Genomic DNA, 20877 nt, shown 5'->3' with positions numbered 1-20877 from the left:
TGTCATCTCCTAAAAATTACCTCTTAGGAGTTAAGTTCGAATGCATTTATTGCCACAAGCACAGGTACATTTTAAGCCATGCTTTTTGCAAGAATGTCGCAGCATCGAAAACTCGCTCTTGGAATTACAGTGAAACGCTGAGAGAAGGGAAGGCGGTGCCGGTAATCTATCTGAATGCAAAGGTTGTAATTCTCTTTTCCGCAAAATCTCTCTTTGACGAGCTTTGACGAGCTTCTTCGTGTAAAATTGGCTATACACAGGCTCATCCGAATCACCGAGAAACTCACTCATCATGTTGTCTAAATCACGAACTATTAACTGTTCATCATTATTCACTTCTAACAACCGCATCGTCTCGTCAAATACTTTCCTTTGATTCATGTTGACTTTCCTACATCTCTTTTCTTGAGTTTGTCCGTCAGATTTCCTGCATATTTCAAAGGGAGGTTCTTGCCAGATGCAAAGTTGCAGTAACAGGTTTTGTGATACACAACATCTGCTACATGCAGATCCAAATTTGCTGCACATTCGTGGTGACAGTTTCTTTTGTGGAGTTGATTTAAAACATGTGGGAACGAGAAAACACGATGTTTGCTTATTTTTAATGCTCTAAGTACTGGAGAACTTGATTCTCGGCCCCTGTAAGCTGTTCTGGTCACAAAGATTAAAAGCTTAGGATCTCAAGTGTGATTTTCTAACAGTCCGTGGTAACGAACTGTAGTAAGGAGCGACCCGGCTCAATGGTAATCAAAACTCTAAAAAATAGAATTTTTATACCAATAGCTACATCAAAAGGATCGCATTTTAATGCTGATTTTAAATATATAAGTTTCATTAAGTTTAGTCTTACCTATCAAAAGTTACGAGCCTGAAAAATTTTGCCTTATTTTAGAAAATAGGGGGATACACCCCGTAAAAGTCATAATTTTTTTTTGCCATTTTTGTATTTTTGCCAGAAGGCAGATCACGGATGCGTGTTTATTTGTTTGTTTGTTTTTGTTTTTTTTCCCAGGGGTGATCGTATCGACCCAGTGGTCCTAAAATGTTGCGAGAGGGCTCATTCTAAAGGAAATGAAAAGTTCTAGTGCTCTTTTTAGGTGCCCAAAAGAATTGGAGGGAACCTAGGCCCCCTCCCACGCTAATTATTTTCCCAAAGTCAACGGATCAAAATTCTGAGATAGCCATTTAATTCAGCGTAGACGAAAAAACTTATAACTATGTCTTTGGGGACGACATACTCCCCACATTCCCCGTGGGAGGGGCTACAAGTTACAAACGTTGAACAGTGCTTACATATAGTAATGGTTATTGGGAAGTGTACAGATGTTTTCAGGGGGATTTTTTGGTTGGGGGAGGGGATATGTTGGGAGAGCTTTCCATCGAGGAATTTGTTATGGGGGAAGAAAATTTCCATGAAGGGAGCGCAGGATTTTCTTGCATTATTTAAAAAAAAAACAATGAAAAAATAATTATGAAAAAGATTTTCAACTGGAAGTAAGGAGCAGCATTAAAACTTAAAACGAACAGAAATTATTACGCATATGAGGGGCTCACCTCCTCCTAATACCTCGCTCTTTACGCTAAAGTATTTTTAGTAATTTCAACTATTTATTCTACGGCTTTTGTGATTCAGGGGTCATTTTTTATGAATTGGGACAAAATTTAAGCTTTAATGTTAAGAGCAAGGTAATGACGAGGGGCTGAACCCCTCATATATGTACTAAAAACATGAGAATACAAAAGCACGTTACGTAAGCTAATTTATAAGTTACGTATATCTTTTGCTAATAAAAACATTCGTAAAAAATTAAAGTTCTAGTTGCATTTTTAAGTAACCAAAAAATTGGAGGGCAACTAGGCTTCCTCCTCCGCTCCTTTTTTTTCAAAATCATTCGGTCAAAACTATGAGAAAGCCATTTAGCCAAAAAATAACTATGCAAATTTCGTTTTAATTATTCCTCTGCGGAGAGCCAAAGTCAAAGTTTTTGAGTTTTCTAACTGAAAGTAAGGAGCGACATTAAAACTTAAAACGAACAGAAATTACTTCGTCTATGAAAGGGGCTGCTTCCTCATCAACGCCCTGCTCTTTACGCTAAAGTTTTTTACTGTTTTAAAAAGAAGAGTTGAGAGAAAGAGTCAAACTTTAGCATAAAGAGCGGAAGTTGATGAGGAAGCAGCCCCTTTCATATACGAAGTAATTTATGTTCGTTTTAAGTTTTAATGTCGCTCCTTACTTTAAGTTAAAAACTTGTTTTTTTTATTTAATACTATTTAAAAAGCAATTCGCATCTATTCTAAAATAGACCAAGAACAAGCCTAAATTAATGATGTTATCAAGTAGCTTGATCTTGATGACATTAAAATCATTAAAACAAAGGTACAAAGACAAAGACAAACAAAGGTACAAGACATAGGTAAAACAAAAGGTTAATTGAAGCTTTTGAAAGAGTTGATAATTCTGATATGATGGGAATTGTCTCAAATGGTACAAATAAAATTGCCAGTTTGCCACAATTGTTTATGGGCAGCAACAATTAACAACGGCAGATGGTGGCTTAAGCCACTATAAGTTACTCTGATACCATGGTTGCACTAGTAGCTGCAACCTAGAATAGAGCGAACTACAACCTATAGTAAGCGAAATCTTAAAAGCGCACTTTCTGCAAAATTTTTAATAGTGTTAAAGTCTAATGGGAAACTTTTTGCAAGGAACAGTGGTTCAGAAATATTATTTATTATTCAATTTTAATAGATAGCAGTTTGTTATTATTAAAATATACTTTGAAAATTGAAAAAGAGCCCAGACTCCTCCATAACGATATCAAACAGAAAAATAGCACACCATTGAAATCACCATTTTTAAGCACCCAAGGCTATACTGGAGACTCGCAGTCTCTAACCTTGAGCAATAAGAAAAACTACACTTTTCCATGGGTAGCAGGGATGTGGCTCCTGCTCCTTTTGTTTTTGCTTCTTTGTTTCTGTTTTGCTTTTGTTTTTCAGCTGTAATGTAATCAAACCATTTGTCGTAGAATTTGGGTAGAAGACTCTTTTCAACGAACTTCAGCATGTCTCGAGCCCTTTTTTAAATAACAAAATAGATTTTGCCACAACAAAGTGTCGCTATCTGTCATTTTGTGCCATAAAACTGGTCTTTAAGAGGGTCTTTGACGGAGAATAAAAATGTTAAGAAAGCAAGCCAAGTTGTGGTGGTTAAAAACTCTTAACTGAGGGCTCAAAGTTCACTGTCTTGATAATTCTGTAATTAAACGATTTTGGCCAAATTCTATCGAGCGAAAGTTCTGAAACAGCCCATGCACTTGGAATTTTCGGAAAGCTATGAGCCAGAGCTTTCAGTTTCTGAGTTTATACTGCTACGTATAGGCGTATTTATCTTGAACATAAATACTATTCAAACAAAATTGGTGGTTAATGAGTCAATTTAAAATTCTGGAAAGTCTATCAGTCAAGCCTCTCAGTTTGTAAGTACATACTGCCACATGCCGGCGTATTAACCACTAAACACAATTGCAGTCCATACTGATTTAGCAGCGATTATAAGATGTCATAAATGTCCTTCCTAATTTCATTTACATAAATGTCATCCATTCAAAAATAGTGTTTATTAGAAACAATTTTGATAATTCTGAAATAGCCAGTCGGTTGGAAATCTTGGAAGTCCATCCAGCTCTAAATGGGTACCTGGAGAAATATGGGGAAGGTAAACAGGAAAAGTGTGCGAAAGCACAGGATGGCTTGCCCCAACCCCCCCCCCCCCCCCCATTGCACTTCCTGGCTGAAGGGCCAAGAAACGGAGATCAGCACCGCCGGTACGGATTGTAAAGTCTAATGCCGTATCCTTTACCTTTTTTTTAAGTCCATCCAGACTTCCTAGTTCCTGAGAATGTATTGCCACCTGGCATATTAAACCCCGAATATGAATTCACATAATAAAAAGTTTTCTGACGGAAGTAAAGAGCAAATTTGAGATTTAAAACACATACAATGTAGTGCTTCGCAGTCCATATAACAAATATCAATAAAACTAGTTCAAATAAACCAACTAATCTTATTTTGCTATGTTTTTAGGACTATAGAATACTTGCGCTTTACTGAAAACATAAAAGGCCCGTTTAAAAAACAAGAAAATTGACTTAGGATTCAGAAGTGAGTACGTGGCCTGACAACAACAAAACTAATCTATAAAAAGTTTCATATTCTTACATCAGCTTTGATATCAGTAACTTTTAGTATTTATTTAGAATTATACTAAAAACTTCAGGATAAACATTTCTTAATAGCTGCAAAGCTATTGAAAAGCATACAGAAATTTCTGTCTCGCCAGCGATAATACCAACAGTGAGTAATGTACAATCATACATTGTAAGAAATACGCTTTATTATAAATCGTACCAAAGATGAAATAAGCCACAAAATAAACTCTGGAAATACAACACAGAGTATTTCAAGTTGTGATACAGATTTTAAGGCTAGTTTATAGTCCTAACACCATCAACATTGATTTACTCCATAACCTAATCATGACAAGTTCTTTCGGAATCAAAATGAGAGTCAATCATTGGACTGAATTAGAAATGATGTTAAATTAGACGAAAATTAAGCAACAGTCTCAAAAACTTTGTTTTTATATTGTTAATAGTTTTCCTTAATTGGTTTGCTTTTACTCTAAAAAAAACTCTTCTATTTTTTGTGTTTTCAGTGAAGCGCTAGTTTTTTATAATCCTACAAACATAATAAATATAATAGGTTGGTTTATTTATACTAGTCTGTAGTACAAATAAACCCACCTTTCCTTGTCTGACACAAGGTGTTGGACCTTGTTGGTGTCGGTGTTGATTTTGCTATTTTCGCTATTTTTTTGTGTTGGACAAGGGAAGGATACAGGCATATTTAAGGAAAACAAGGCGTTCCAAAGAAGCTCTTAAGTTTTCACGAAGGTGAGTATAAGGAGGAGACAGTTAGTGCTGGAGAAGGTAATTTACTGTACATCTTTGGAAACAAGGATGGTGAAGATTTAAACTCCTCTCGCTATCGTGTCTTCCAAAAAAACTCAACATCCACAAAATTTGTGCATCCTTGAAACTTGCCAACCACACGTGAATCTATGAAGTTTCACTCGCTTCGTGTCTATCAGCGGCTACAAAACCGGAGAAAAATGGCAGTCTTGGCCCTCTTCAGTGGGGATTTAGGTGCAAAGAAATAATCTTGGTTAGGACGATTATTAATTTATAACTGGCTCCATCGCAGCCTCTGAAAATGGTGAAGTGCTCCTGTAAGCCAAATAGATGTGGATTTGAAAGATACTCACACAAGAAGTCAGATCTGGATTGCTCTAAAGCTTGGAAATCATGCAGAGCGACCTCTTGCCAAAATGGCATGGGACTCGATGACGATGACACTGCCTTGAATGCCAATGATTTTGAAAATTTTCTCTTTCAGCAGATGGTAGCCGATTCTACAGAAGACACTTGTAATTTAAATTCCATAATATTCCCACCACGGGTGTTTTATAAGTTAAGTTTAAGCGAGATATGTGAACTTTCAATTTTTCAAGTTATTGGTCTCACAGAAACGTGGCTAAATGAGCATAACTCTGCTCTCTTGGATACTCCAGGGTATACAGTTTACCGTAGGAATCGTCAGCTTCGACAACATAGAGGAATTGGAGCTTATATATGGAGCGATATCGAGGTTTTGGTAAGAAATGATCTAGTGCTGTATTACGAGATATTATTTGTTTATCTTTTTTGTTTATCTTAGTTGTTATCTTTTGGCTTAAGCCAAAAGATGTTTATGTTGTCGTACTACATAGATCACCATCTGGGTCTATACCGGCCTCTATGGATATTTTGGAGGAACAATTGGATAAATTACCTACTGGTTCGCACCCATTCTTCATGCTTGGTGACTTTAATATTGACCTTAACGATATAAATTCAAATACTCCTATAGAATTCCTACAGCTTTGCACGTCATATAGTTTATTCCCCACTATTAATATTTGTACGCATGTTACCACTTTAACGGCAAAGCTACTTGATAATATTTTTTCTAATTCAAAATTTTCAGATCGATGGGTTATTCTTACTGATGTTTCTGACCATTTTGGGATTTCGGCAAGTTTTAAAGTTTGTCTCCCGAGGCAGCAAGGCCCTAGACTGAAAATTAAATAAAAAAAAAACTAATTTTTTTAGCTGAAAGTAAGGAGCGACATTAAAACTTAAAACGAACAGAAATTACTCCGTATATGAAATGGGTTGTCCCCTCCACAATCCCTCGGATTGTGGCCACTTTTGACCAGATTCGTCCTGCGCCCTTTTCATTGAATTTTTTCCCCCATGGCATATTTCTCCAAGGAAAGATCCTCCCACATAGCCCCCTCCCTCAACCCTACCCCCAAAACCAAAAAAATCCCCCTGAAAACGTCTGTACACTTCCCAATAACCATTATTATATGTAAACACTGGTTGAAGTTTGTAACTTGCAACCCCTCCCCCAGGGACTGTGGGGGAGTAAGTCATCCCCAAAAACATAGTTATTATGATTTTCGACTATGCTAAACAAAATGGCTATCTCAAAATTTTGATCCGTTGACTTTGGGAAAAAAATGAGCGTGGGAGGGGGCCTAGATGCCCTCCAGTTTTTTTGGTCACTTTAAAAGGGCACTAGAACTTTTCATTTCCGTTAGAATGAGCCCTCTTGCGACATTCTAGGACCACTTGGTCGATACGATGACCCCTGGGAAAAAAAAAAAACAAACAAATAAACACGCACCCGTGATTTGTCTTCTGGCAAAAAATGCAAAATTCCACATTTTTGTAGATAGGAGCTTGAAACTTCTACAGTAGGGTTCTCTGATACGCTGAATCTGATGGTGTCATTTTCGTTAAGATCCTACGACTTTTAGGGGGTGTTTCCCCCTATTTTCATAAATAAGGCAAATTTTCTCAGGCTCGTAACTTTTGATGGGTAGGACTAAACTTGATGAAACTTATATATTTAAAATCAGCATTAAAATGCGATTCTTTTGATGTAGCTATTGATATCAAAATTCAATTCTTTAGAGTTTAGGTTACTATTGAGCCGGGTCGCTCCTTACTACAGTTCGTTACCACGAACTGTTTGATGAGTATGTTACCTGCGCTCAACCTGAGTAACCTAGAAAAGTTTAAACAAAAGACATGTAAGGTTGATTGGAATAATGTAGTTGAAAATCTAGATGATATAAATATAAGTTTTCAGAGATTTTCTGACACATTGATCTCTATTTTGAGTAAAACTTGTATAATGAATCTGACAAGGTCAAGGAAAAACAACCCAAAAAGCCGTGGTTGTCACCTAGTCTTCTGTGGTGCATAAATAAGAAAGACCAGTTATATAGGGATTCAATAAGGAATGAAAATGGTCCAGTTTGCGGTAGAATTTATAAAAATTATAGAAATGCTCTTAATTAACTTTTGAGAAATGCGAAGAAAAAATATTTTGAGTGTAAATTTAAAAATGCTTGTGGTAACCCAGCTAAAACATGGAAAATTATTAAAAGTGTTATATCTTCAACAGATCCGGTTCTGCCTGATGAAGTTACTACAAGTGATGGGTTACAATCGAATGAGTCTGAAGTAATATGTAATGCCCTTTCGGAACATTTTGTAACTGTTGGGGCTCGATTTTATCGTACTACAGTAGCTTCTGATAATGATCCTCTGCTTGAGACTTTTATGGGTAGTTCTGTCGATGTATGAATGTATCGAAGTCCTGTCACTCATGAAGAAATTCGTAAGATTATCTTTGAGATGAAAAGTTCTTCGGCTGGGAGTGATTCCATTAACCTTCTTGTTTTAAAAACCGCGTTTTCAAGCATTTCACATATACTTACGTCCCTTATTAATGCTTGTTTTAAACAAGGGAAGTTCCCCAATTGTCTTAAAATCGCAAGGATAAATCCTGTGTTTATGGGTGGTAACAAGAATGATTTGGTGAATTATAGACCAATTTCATTATTACCTGTTGTTTCATACGTTTTAGAAAAATGTATTAATATTAGAATTTATGAGCATTTGGAACGTCATAAACTTCCACATCCAAATCAGTTTGGTTTCAGGAAGGGTAGAACAACAGAAATGGCGATTTCATTTATTACTCCTATAATTAATGATGCTCTTGATAAAAAGCTTAGGGTAGCTGGTATATTTTTGGACTTAATTAAGGCGTTTGACACTGTTTACCATCGAATATTATTTAAAAAATGTGAATTTTATGGATCAAGGGGGTGCCACATTGGGTTTGCTTTGCAGTTATCTTCAAAATAGACAGCAGTTTGTCAATTTATAAGGATTTTTGTCTAGTAAAAATGGTGTTAAATGAGGGGTTCCCCAAAGATCCGTGCTGGGTCCAACTCTGTTTTTAACTTTTATTAATGATCTGCCGCATATTGTGAAAGTTCTACCGAGAATTGACGATTTTTTTTACGACGGTCCGAGTAAGACCCAGGTTACTATGCCCTTATTTGCTGATGATACAACCTTGATGTGTGTTGCCCTACGGAACAACTGCTCATGTCAACGATAAATACAGCAATGAGCAAGATATGTACATGGCTTAAAATAAACCACCTTGATCTGAATATAGATAAGTCAAATTTTGTTATTTTCTCTCGATCTCCGAATTCTTACCTTTGGTTTACGGAAATGATTTCGGGGCGGGGAATTATTGAACGAACAAGGTTCACCAAATACCTCGGAATCAATGTTGATGAAACCGTATCATTTAAAGATCATGTGAAGTCAGTTTCGAAAATATTGTCACGTAACTTAGATATCATGCGCAAATTAAAACATATTTTCCCCCCAAAATGTTCTAAGATTGGTATACTTTTCCCTGATTCACCCTTACATTTTGTATTGCTCGTCGATTTGGCTTGGTACTTTCCCTTCGATAGTTCATCCAATCCGTTTGATCCAGAATAATGCTATCCGAGTTTTTGTGGTGTTGGGAACCAGGAGTCTTTGAGGTCTTTGTATAGAGATTTAAATATAATGCCTGCAGCTGGATTATGTGATTTGTATACGTTGATTTTTAATTATAAGTATTACAGTGAGAGCCTTCCTGATTATTTTACAGGAATATTTTGTGAGAGGTCTGATATTCACCATCACGTTACTCGGATGCGAGGTACTACTGAGGTTCCTCGATTAGTTTGAAGTAGGTCTTCTTTTTCACTTATTTATAGAGCTTCGGAACTTTGGAATAAACTGAGTATAGATATCAAGGAAATAGGTAGCCTTGGCCAATTTAAGTCTGATTTACGTGTGGAGCTGCTCGGTAGGTATACTTTTGAAACAGATTAATTAAAATAAATTTTCGATAGGGCATTCGTTTGTAATATTTATGTATTTTTTTGTTTGTTATTTTTTGTTATCTTGAGGCCACGTAAGGTAATGTATTGTTTATGTTTTTTTTTTGTTGTTGGTTTCGGTATATGGTCTCATTCTCCATATTCTCCCATTCTCCATATCCTCTCTTTATTTTCATTGAATTTAGCACAGCCTCACAAGCTTCGCTTATGTTGTGCTATTGATTAAGAAATGTTTATTTCTAATAAAATTGTTCTACTACTCCTACTACTACTAAAAGTATTTTTCTTTACATTTTCGTTATAAGCGATTAAGAAAACCCCTGAAAGGCATCCTTGCTCACTAAAATACGATATTTCGTTGATTTCCAAACGTAAACCCTCTCAATTCAAACTCTAAGGGGGAATCTGCAAAAGTATCCCTGTGAAACTGATGATGGGCCCTTTTTACCTTCATTTTTGTTTTCTACGATCTCAATAATCCCATAGAAGGGATCCTTTCCTATGTACTATCGCATTTTTTTGCCTCATCCTCTGTTCTTTAAGGGCAAATTTGATCCGTTTCGCCTAGGGGTAGCAATACCAATTTTTGATATGTTAATAAGCTCATTTTGTTTCTATTAATTAGCATTAAAATCATTTTTGTTGCAATTTGTCCAAGTTCTCTCCGCATTTTGACTGTACTATTAAAAACTTCTTTGAAAATCAATTTAAAAACTTGTTTCCCCTTCTTTATGAAAAAGTGGACTATAACTAATATTTTCTTTCTTCCATGTCAGTTATACAATTTCCCCTGTTTATGTCCCTGGCCCTTCTCAACCTCGCGCTCATTGTGCTAAAGCCTAACGTTCAATTTCGCAGTGCTTCATGAATTAAATAAAAAAAAAAAAAATTTAGCTGAAAGTAAGGAGCGACATTAAAACTTAAAACGAACAGAAATTACTCCGTATATGAAATGAGTTGTCCCCTCCGCAATCCCTCGCTCTTTACGCCAAAGCTTTTAATTGTTTTAAAAAGTAGAATTGTGGCAAAAGAGTCAAACTTTAGCGTAAAGAGCGAGGGATTGTGGAGGGGACAACTCATTTCATGTACGGAGTAATTTCTGTTCGTTTTAAGTTTTAATGTCGCTCCTTACTTTCAGCTAAAAAAATTTTTTTTTTTATTTAATTTCTGAACGTTTTTGAATTAATGCATGTTTGGTTTTGGCTCTCCGCACATAAATTATTAAAATGAAATTTGTATATTAATTCTTTTTTTGGCTAAATGGCTTTCTCTTAGTTTTGATCAGACGATTTCGAGAAATAAGGGGTGGAGAAGGGGGCCTAGTTGCCCTCCAATTTTTCGGTTACTTAAAAAGGCAACTAGAACTTTTAATTTTTAACGAACGTTTTTATTAGTAAAAAATATACGTAACTTAAGAATTAACTTACGTAACAAATTTTCATTACCTTATATTTTTATTATGTATACGAGGGGGTTTGTACCCTCGTTAATACCTCGCTCTTTACACTAAATCGTAAGTTTTGTCTCAATTCTTTAAGAATGACCCCTGAATCAGAAAGGCCGTAGAATAAATAATTGTAATTACTAAAAATACTTTAGCATAAAGAGCAAGGTATTTATCTCCTCCTAAATACCTCGCTCTTTATGCTAAAGTATTTTTAGAACCCCTCATATGCGTAATAATCTCTGTTCGTTTTAAGTTTCAATGCTACTTCTTCCTTTCATTTGAAAAAACGTTTTCATGTTTATTTTTCATTGTTTTCTTATAGTAATGCTAGAGAATCCTGCGCCCTTTTCATTGAATTTTTCTTCCCCCATGACAGATTCCTCCAAGGAAAGATCCTCCAACATAGCCCCCTCTCCTAAGCCCCATTCCCAAACAAAATAAAATCCCCCTGAAAACGTCTGTACACTTCCCAATAACCATTACTATATGTAAACATTGGTCAAAGTTTGTAACTTGCAGCCCCTCCCCCAGGGATTGTGGGGGAGTAAGTCATCCCCAAAGACATAGTTATTATGGTTTTCGACTATGCTGAACAAAATGGCTATCTCAAAATTTTGATCCGTTGACTTTGGGAAAAAATGAGCGTGGGAGGGGGCCTAGATGCCCTCCAATTTTTTGGTCACTTAAAAAGGGCACTAGAACTTTTCATTTCCGTTAGAATGAGCCCTCTTGCGACATTCTAGGACCACTTGGTCGATACGATGACCCCTGGGGAAAAAAACAAAAAAAAAACAAATAAACACGCACCCGTGATTTGTCTTGATTTGTCAAAATTCCACATTTTTGTAGATAGGAGCTTGAAACTTCTACAGTAGGGTTCTCTGATACTCTGAATCTGATGGTGTCATTTTCGTTAAGATCCTATGACTTTTAGGGGGTGTTTTCCCCTATTTTCCTAAATAAGGGAAATTTTCTCAGGCTCGTAACTTTTGATGGGTAAGACTAAACTTGATGAAACTTATATATTTAAAATCAGCATTAAAATGAGATTCTTTTGATGTAGCTATTGATATCAAAATTCAATTTTTTAGAGTTTTGGTTACTATTGAGCCGGGTCGCTCCTTACTACAGTTCGTTACCACGAACTGTTTGATAACTGTTGTAATTCAAGAGGAGTAAAATAAAATATTCGACCTAATCATCTCACAGCTTCTAGACTGAAACGGATATTTAATTGTGCTGGCGTACACAAAATGGGTTTGATGTAGGGGATGTTACTCTACATTTGTGGTGTATCATATAGGTTTATGTTAATTTCTGAAATGGCTCTTTATTTCTTGCAAAAAAGTTATTTTTTATATGCATTATACTAGCAGGATCTATTGCAAAATTTTCTTTGTCAATACGAACAACAATGGCGCTATTCCTGCCACTACTGTCCTCTTGGAATGGGAGAACTCATGAGTGCCTATAATTTTTATGGAGCTGGAATAATTCCAGAGAGATAAATGTTTCCTATATTAAGCTGAAATCCTTTCTGGCAAATAGCTCTTCAAGAGCTAAGACTGCCAAAGTGCTAAGAATGAGCTATACTGAGACTAATCACTTGTACAGGGAGATTTCTTAGAAGCCATCTGTTATAGACTGTGCACGGGTAAAATGACCTGGAAATGCAATGTTGAACGCAAAAAAAGTTTAAGGTCTGATTGCAAAAAAAAATAATCTTTAGAAAATTTCATATTCAATCCACAAAAATTTGCACATGTCTTTTGGTTTCTTTGTCCTTTATGAAAGAAGATATTCACTTTGCGTCCCCACCCCTCTTAAAATGCACTTAACCATAGTTTCACAGATATTAGGACATGTTGAATGTAAAAAAGTTGAAGATCTGGATCAATCTGTTTTAATAAAAATTGTACTTGCACGAAAGTCACATATTTTTTTCTTTACGGTAAGATGATGAAAGTAGACACTGCTTTTTAATTTTGTCACACCCACAGCTTCTCAAAGGATTCTCCTTACCCCTTTTATGCCCTTACCAATCACTTAAGAACACTTTTATTCTTACAGGACCCTTATACCTCCGTCATCATTCCCCATAAACTCACAACCACCGAAGCCAAGGGTCCGTATCAATATCCTTAAAGCATAAGGGGCTTATACTGTAATTAAAAAGAGTATTCGTTAGATCTGTTTATCATGATTTTGATTTGAACACATTATTGTCTTACTCAATTATCTTACTTTCTGATTGTGATTAAATAAAAAAAAAAACAAGTTTTTTTTTAACTTAAAGTAAGGAGCGATATTAAAACTTAAAACGAACAGAAATTACTCCGTATATAAAAGGGGCTGTTCCCTCCTCAATGCCCCGCTCTGTACGCTAAACTTTGACTCTTTCTTTCAACTCTACTTTTTAAAACAGTAAAAAGCTTTAGCGTAAAGAGCGGGGCATTGAGGAGGGAACGGCCCCTTTTAAATACGGAGTAATTTCTGTTCGTTTTAAGTTTTAAAATCGCTCCTTACTTTCAGTTAAAAAAAAACTTGTTTTTTTATTTAATTTCTGAACGTTTTTAAATTAAGGCATGTTTTGATTTTGGCTCTCCGCACATGAATAATTAAAACAAAACTTGCATATTAATTTATTTTTATGGCTAAATGGTTTTCTCATAGTTTTGATCCGACGATTTGAGAAAAAAAAGAGCGGGGGAGTAGGCATAGTTACCCTCCAATTTTTTGGTTATTTAAAAAAACAACTACAACTTTTAATTTTTTACGAACGTTTTTAATAGTAAAAATGTACGTAACTTACGAATTAGCTTACGTAATGATCTTCTATATTCGTATGTTTTTAATAATTATATGAGGGGGTTCACCACCTCGTCAATACCTAGCTCTTTACAATATAGCTTAAATTTTGTCCCAATTCCTTAAAAATAACCCCTGAATCACAAAGTCCGTAGACTAAATTGTTGAAATTAATAAAGTGAACCCCCTCATATGTGTAATAATTTCTGTTCGAGTTAAGTTTTAATGCTGCTCCTTACTTTCAGTTGACAAAACTTTTTCATATTTATTTTTTCATTGTTCTTTAAAAAAATGCTAAAACATACTGCGCCCCCTTCGTCGAAATTTTCTTCCCCCATGACAAATTCCTTCATGGAAAGATCCCTCCGCATAACCCTCTCCCCTCAACCCCTCCCGCCAACCCAAAAAATCCCCCGAAAGCGTCTGTACACTTCCCAATAACCATTACTATGTGCAAACACTGGTCAAGATTTGTAACTTGCAGCCCCTCTCACGGGGACTGTGGAGGAGTAAGTCGTCCCCAAAGACATAGTTATTAAGTTTTTCGACTATGCTGAATAAAATGGCTATCTCAGGATTTTGATCCGGTGACGGTGACAGGATTTGATCCGGGAAAAATGAGCATGGGAGGGGGCCTAGGTACCCTCCAATTTTTTTAGTCACTTAAAAAGGGCACTAGAACTTTTCATTTCCGTTAGAATGAGCCCTCACGCGACATTCTAGGACCAATGGGTCGATACAATCACCCCTGGAAAAAAACAAAAAAAACAAATAAACACGCATCCGTGATCTGTCTTGTAGCAAAAAATTCAAAATTCCACATTTTTGTAGATAGATGCTTGAAACTTCTACTGTATGGTTCTCTGATACGCTGAATCTGATGGTGTGATTTTCCTTAAAATGCAAAGACTTTTAAGGGGTGTTTCCCCTATTTTCTAAAATAAGGCAAATATTCTCAGGCTCGTAACTTTTGTGGGTAAATCTAAACTTAACAAAAATTATGTACTAAAAATCAGCATCAAAATGCTATTCTTTTGATGTAACTATTGTTATAAAAATTCCGTTTTTTTAGTTTCGGTTACTATTGAGCCGGGTCGCTCCTTACTACAGCTCGTTACCACAAACTGTTTGATACTTTTTACTGTAACTTTAAAGAGTTTGTCTTTGAGATATAGAACCGTTAAAACATTAAACGTTTTTCTACAAATTAGTTCGACCTTCCCAAGATTTTCCCAAGAAGGTGAAACAAAAATGATCACCAGAATTGTTCATATTAAATCCACAAACATTTGAACATTTCGTTTGGTTTCTTTGTCCTCTATGAAAGAAGGGGTAGGGTCACACCACACTTGGTGTGGCCCTACCCCTTTTAGAATACACTGAATAATCGTTTCGAAAATATTGGGACATGAGGAAACTAAGAATAATGAGTCAAGGAAAAACAGCACGCAGCACAAAAAAAAAATGAAAAAAAATGAATGAGTGGTTTCTGTTTAAAGCCACAACCGAGTGTATGGAAAGTAAAGACCTATAGTTTATTGGCTAAGTTTTGCCCCAAAGAGAGAAAATCCTATTAATAAAAAGTTCTGTGATAGCTCGCCGACTTGAAATCGCAGTAAATTACATATATAGCTTCCCAATTTCAAAAGCAATTGTAGAGCAAGGTGGAACATTCAATCCTAAAGGTGCACGAAATTAAAAAAAAAAAAATCAATTAATCTCGACATTCAATTTGGTGCCTTAATTAAGTCAGTTGTTCATTTGAGATTAGATAAAATTATGCACTATAATATGCACTTGCGTATCATCTTTTAAGGAAGGCGGGTAGATGTTTTGAGTAAATGCCGGGGACACTGTGCCTGAATCCTCCAAAAGTGCATTTTTTTTATGCATAGGTTTTCCGGCTTTTTGTGAGCTTTAAATGGATATAAAAGAATGTTACAAGGAGAATGTAATAAAGGGGGGAGTAGAAATTAGTCTTTGATCTCTCATCTTTCATGAATAAATTGTCACGCTAAGTCAGTAATATGGCTCGGGTGATATATCTGCTTTTATTGTCGAAATACATTTTCTTTTTAATACAGACCACTACATGGGGCGTAATCAATGCAAATTACCACTTGTATACATATTCGTTTCATAATATTTGTTATTTATGTCCTTATTTGGAATTGGGCCTGTGGTTAATTCCAAGCATTCAGGGATCGTTTTCTGAGGTTGGAAGATTGATTGATTTGCCACTGGAGGGATTAGAGGGTCAAAAATTGATCGAATTAACCAAAAAAGGTACAATACAAGAAAACCAATTATTTTAGGGCACTTATCATCCCCTATCCAAATCCCCCCTCAAACAAAAAAAGGGGATGGAAAAAAGACAAATTTTTTCTGATCATTCTGAAACTTGCATTTTTAAGTCCTTTGGATAAGGGGACACCAATGCACTAAGCTAAATAGGCTAAAATTCTGGTTTCCTCCGAAAAATAACGGTCCTTTTTTGGAGGAAACCAGAATTTTCCCTATTTAGCCTAGTGCATTGGTGTCCCCTTATCCAAAGGACTTAAGAATGATAATCAAGGTATGGATAAATAATGATAATAAAATCAAGGTAAGAATAAATAAGAAAAAACAGGGAAAGAGAAGAAAAAAGAAACAAGGAAAAACTAAGAACCCCTCTCCCATTGAAAAGTAAAATCACTAAAACTCACAGTAAATGAGTATGTTCTAATACTATATTGTTGGTGCAAAAAAAAATCCTTTGATCTCCAATCCTCAAATCCTCAAATCCTCATGGATTCCTCGGCATGACGAAATTATACTATCGAAAATCGCCTTAGCGTTTACAGTATCAATCGCTGTCACGTTCCATACTAGAATATTTTTATCAGTTTCTTTACTTTCCAGCTTCATCATTGTATGCCTTAGGATAGATAACTGCGATTTCAGTAAAGAATTCTCATCAACCAGCACAGAAATGTGGTTCTTCAAATCGTTGGTTTCTACCTCAAGGCTGATCACTTTAGGCTTAATACCTTTCACCTCCAATTTCGATTCCAATACAGATTCTTCGATCTTAGAAATCCTTTGATCTAATCCTTTAAAATTAACATTCAGCTCATTTAACGTAGTTGAATTTTCTTTATCAGTCTGTAAAACTACACTCAAACTATCAGCTAGTGATTTCAATGAGATTCCTTCCATAGGACGGGATGTGAGAAATAACTCGTCAGGTTTCTCCTTCTTCCTCTTTCCTCCCATTATACAAAATAGTAATTGAACTCCAAGAAAAAATAGACTGTAGAAATATACTACCACATAAAACTCCTTTAATTACTCACTTTGCGTAATATTGGCATCTGATCTATCCAAAAAAATTGCGACAGCAAATTAACCTTGCTGAAACACTAAATGAATGGTCTGACGCAAAGTAGTTTAATTTTCGGCTGAGATGTTTCGCGATGAAATTTGTAAGCAAAACGGTTGGATATACCAACCGGCTGCAACTGCTGCACTAAAAAATACTTATGGTACAACATTTGTTAAAACTTAGTGCAACAGGGGTGACAGCCTCTTATATAAATGTGATTTCTGTTCGTTTCAATTTTTAATTTTACTATTTACTTTCATTTGAAAAGAACTCGTTATTTATTTTTCTAATTAACACACGCGCTTGCAAATTAATACTGTTTAAAAAAAATAGTGTTGTGACGATAAAAAAAAACCTTAACTTATATCTGAGACATTCATTCAGGAAAAAGCTTTTTCCATTTATTTATGCTTTCTAGTTCAGCCCTTTTGCTTACATTCAATATGAATAAAGAATCATCAAATATATTTAGTAGTTTTTGTGGGGATAGTTTGGTTCTTTTTAATTTTCTCAACTTTTGATGATAATTATAATCTTGTTTATTCCCACCCCCTCCCTATCTTATGTAGGCTCCCAAGCGAACCCCGATGGCTCCCATTTCATTCCTGATAATAGTTATTAGTCTCATGACTTACCACACAGAGCGATGAAGTATGTGGACGACCTATCTGAACTTGAAGTTTGTCGACGAAATACTAAAGGCTCAATTATGACATTACTTGACCATGTCACACTGGAGGCTTCTTTGTTGGAGATAAAAGTTAATGCTAATACATCATCAGTTATGAGAGCTATAGCATTTAAATTTTTTTAAATCATCCACTTTTTTCACAATCCCCATTCTTCTTAAAATATCTATCTCATGCATTAAACTACTTGGGGTGAGAATTACTGCTGACTTGAAGTGGGATGCCCACGTTCAGAACATCCTCAGTTCACACACATAGCATTCATTCAGTGAACATCCTAAACCGGATTTACTCTCACAAAGTTTTGATAAAACAAGAATGCATTCGAGGTAAATATAACTACTTTGCGTCAGACCGTTCATTTAGTGTTTCAGCAAGGTTAATTTGCTGTCGAAATTTTTTTGGATAGATTCAGATGCCAATATTACGCAAAGTGAGTAATTTAAGGAGTTTTATGTGGTAATATATTTCTACAGTCTATTTTTTCTTGGAGTTCAATTACTATTCTGTATAATGGGAGGAAAGAGGAAGAAGGAAAAATCTGAGTTTTTTCTCATATCCAGTCCTATGGAAGGAATCTCATTGAAATCACTAGCTGATAGTTTGAGTCTAGTTTTACAGACTGTTAAAAAAATTCAACTACGTTAAATGAGCTGAATGTTAATTTTAAAGGATTAGATCAAAGGATTTCTAAGATCGAAGAATCTGTATTGAAATCGAAATTGGAGGTGGAAGGTATTAGGCCTAAAGTGATCAGCCTTGAGGTAGAAACCAACGATTTGAAGAACCACATTTCTGTGCTGGTTGATGAGAATTCTTTACAGAAATCGCTGTTATCTAGCCTAAGGCATACAATGATGAAGCTGGAAAGTAAAGAAACTGATAAAAATATTCTAGTATGGAACGTGGCAGCGATTGATACTAAGGCGATTTTCAATAGTATAATTTCGTCATGCCTTGGAATCCATGAGGTACCCAAATACACGATAGCTGATGTTAAGCCTGAAAAAAAGCTGATAAAGGTTATCATGGAGAACAGGGAGCTGAAAGTGGCAATTCTAAAACAGGCTCGAAATCTTCGTGGAAAAACTACCATGGGCAATCAGAATGTTTTTCTATCTGATGATTCTCCCCTGTCTGTTCGAGAAGTTCGAAAAAAACTTTTAGCTATCCGAACCAGTATTCGTGAATAAAAAGGTTTTTGAAACTTGGATTGCGAGATCCATACCACCATCTCTATGTATTTGTCGCCTTAAGGAAGGGCCAGTGGAAATGTTTTTGTTTGATGAAATTCCACCAGATATTAGTAGCCTGATTCAAACGCAACGACAGCGAAGGCAAGGAAATGGCCGGGGCAATTCAATGGACTGGATTACATGACTGAATTTTTTTTTTTCTTTTTTTGTTTAGTGAGTTTGTGGAAGCCCGGACACTTTTTGGGTTTTGATAAGAAAAAAGTATTGCTTGAATTATTTGTTGAGTTAGTTTGGTCCGATGCAATAAAAATAGTAATAGTGACTTATATAATGGTATCTTCTGCTACAACAAATATTGTTTCTTTTTTATTGTATCGCTATTTGTTTTTTTTTTTTTTTGCACCAACAGTATAGTATTAGAACAAACCCATTTACTCTGAGTTTTAGTGCTTTTACTTTTCAATGGGAGAGGCATGGGGGAGGAGTTCTTAGTTTTTCCTTGTTTCTTTTTTCTTCTCTTTCCCTTTTTTTCTTATTTATTGTTACCTTGATTTTATTATCATTATTTATCCATACCTTGATTATATTATTCTTATTTTTTACTCTTCTTTCCTTATATTTTCTTATACCTGTGGTCTGGTGGGCTTGATCGTGGGGCAGAACTGCCATCCACCATGAGTAGTGGCCAGGCTGGTATAAACTCTTTGGGGGGATCGTTTACTTGATTTACAAAATAATCCTTTAGATATTGAAAATATTATTAATAATTCAATTGGAAATAGAAATCAGATGAATAATGATTCTAATTCGGCTTTTAGAAGTAAGTATTTCACAATTAAATTGTTCTGCCTCCTCTAAACGAGATGATATTTTCTGTGTTTCATCTGAACATTCAGGGACTCTGCTCGTCTTTTCTTGAGCTGAAACGGATCGTTAGTGATGGAACTCCTGATGTTATAGGATTATATGAAATTTCCTGGATTCAAAAAAGGATGGAGAGGCTGAATAGGAAACAGATGGCGAGAGGTGGCCTTATGCTTTATATTGCTGATCGTCTTGCATATAATGTCTTAAATGATTTGAGGAAAAATGAGGAAGGAATCTTTGAATCCCTATTTATTGAGATTAAATCAATGCGTAAGTATTTAGTTGTGGGTTTGGTTTATAGGTCCCCCAGTGGATCTATTCCTTCGTTTTTGAAAATTCTGGAAGAAGTTTTGGACTCAGTCCAAAAACATCCCTATGAACTAATCCTTATGGGTGATTTTAACCTCAACCTTCTGGATCAAAATTCTGCTTCAACTACTGATTTTTTGTCAATGATGCTCTCTTCGGGAACTCTACCTTCAGTTTGTATACCAAACCGAGTTACAGAAACACAAGCGTCTCTTATCGATAATATTTTTTCGTCACTAGATGTTTTAGATAATTTGGTGCTGGTTAGTGATATTTCTGATCATTTTCCCGCTATATCCCGATATAAGAGTGCTGATCAAGCGCAGCGTATAGCGTCACCATCTAATCTCCCATTTCTCCGTTATGGTGATACTGAGCTAAGTCTACTTAATTTTCGTCTGGCTGATGTACCATGGGGTAGTTTGGTTTCTGATTCAGATTTTAACCACTCTTTTGATTCCTTTTATGATTTAGTTAAAGAAGGAATCCTGGAAATTTGCAATCGGGGTTCAGCGCCCCATACTTCGAAAAGGATAGCACCACTGAATCCATGGATGACTCCAGGTCTCCATAAAAGCTGGAAAAGGAAAAATTATTTGTTGAAGCTTTACAAGGCTTCACTATCTTTAGCTCATCACGAACGATTCAAGGCCTATAGGAATATATTTAATTTTCTGTGTCGGAAGGCAAAGTCTCAGTATTATCATAGGAAATTTTCTGAATGTGGGAAGGATGTAAGGAAGACATAGTATTTAATTAATTCAGTTCTTAGACATACTCCCCCTCTGCCTTCAGTCCCATCAATGCTGAAAATCGATGGT

At 35.7% G+C, this 20877-nt stretch overlaps 1 protein-coding gene across 2 annotated transcripts in view; it reads right to left on the bottom strand.

Moving 5' to 3' along the window:
• The window catches only part of LOC136034651 (GTP-binding protein REM 1-like), a 106154-nt gene that overhangs the window by 70648 nt on the left and 14629 nt on the right, over positions 1-20877 (bottom strand). The window lies entirely within an intron of this gene.

Source organism: Artemia franciscana, chromosome 13, assembly GCF_032884065.1.
Source record: "Artemia franciscana chromosome 13, ASM3288406v1, whole genome shotgun sequence".
Taxonomy (NCBI): domain Eukaryota; kingdom Metazoa; phylum Arthropoda; class Branchiopoda; order Anostraca; family Artemiidae; genus Artemia; species Artemia franciscana.
The sequence above is the reverse complement of the archived record's forward strand: the minus strand, read 5'-3'. Positions and strand labels throughout refer to the sequence as shown.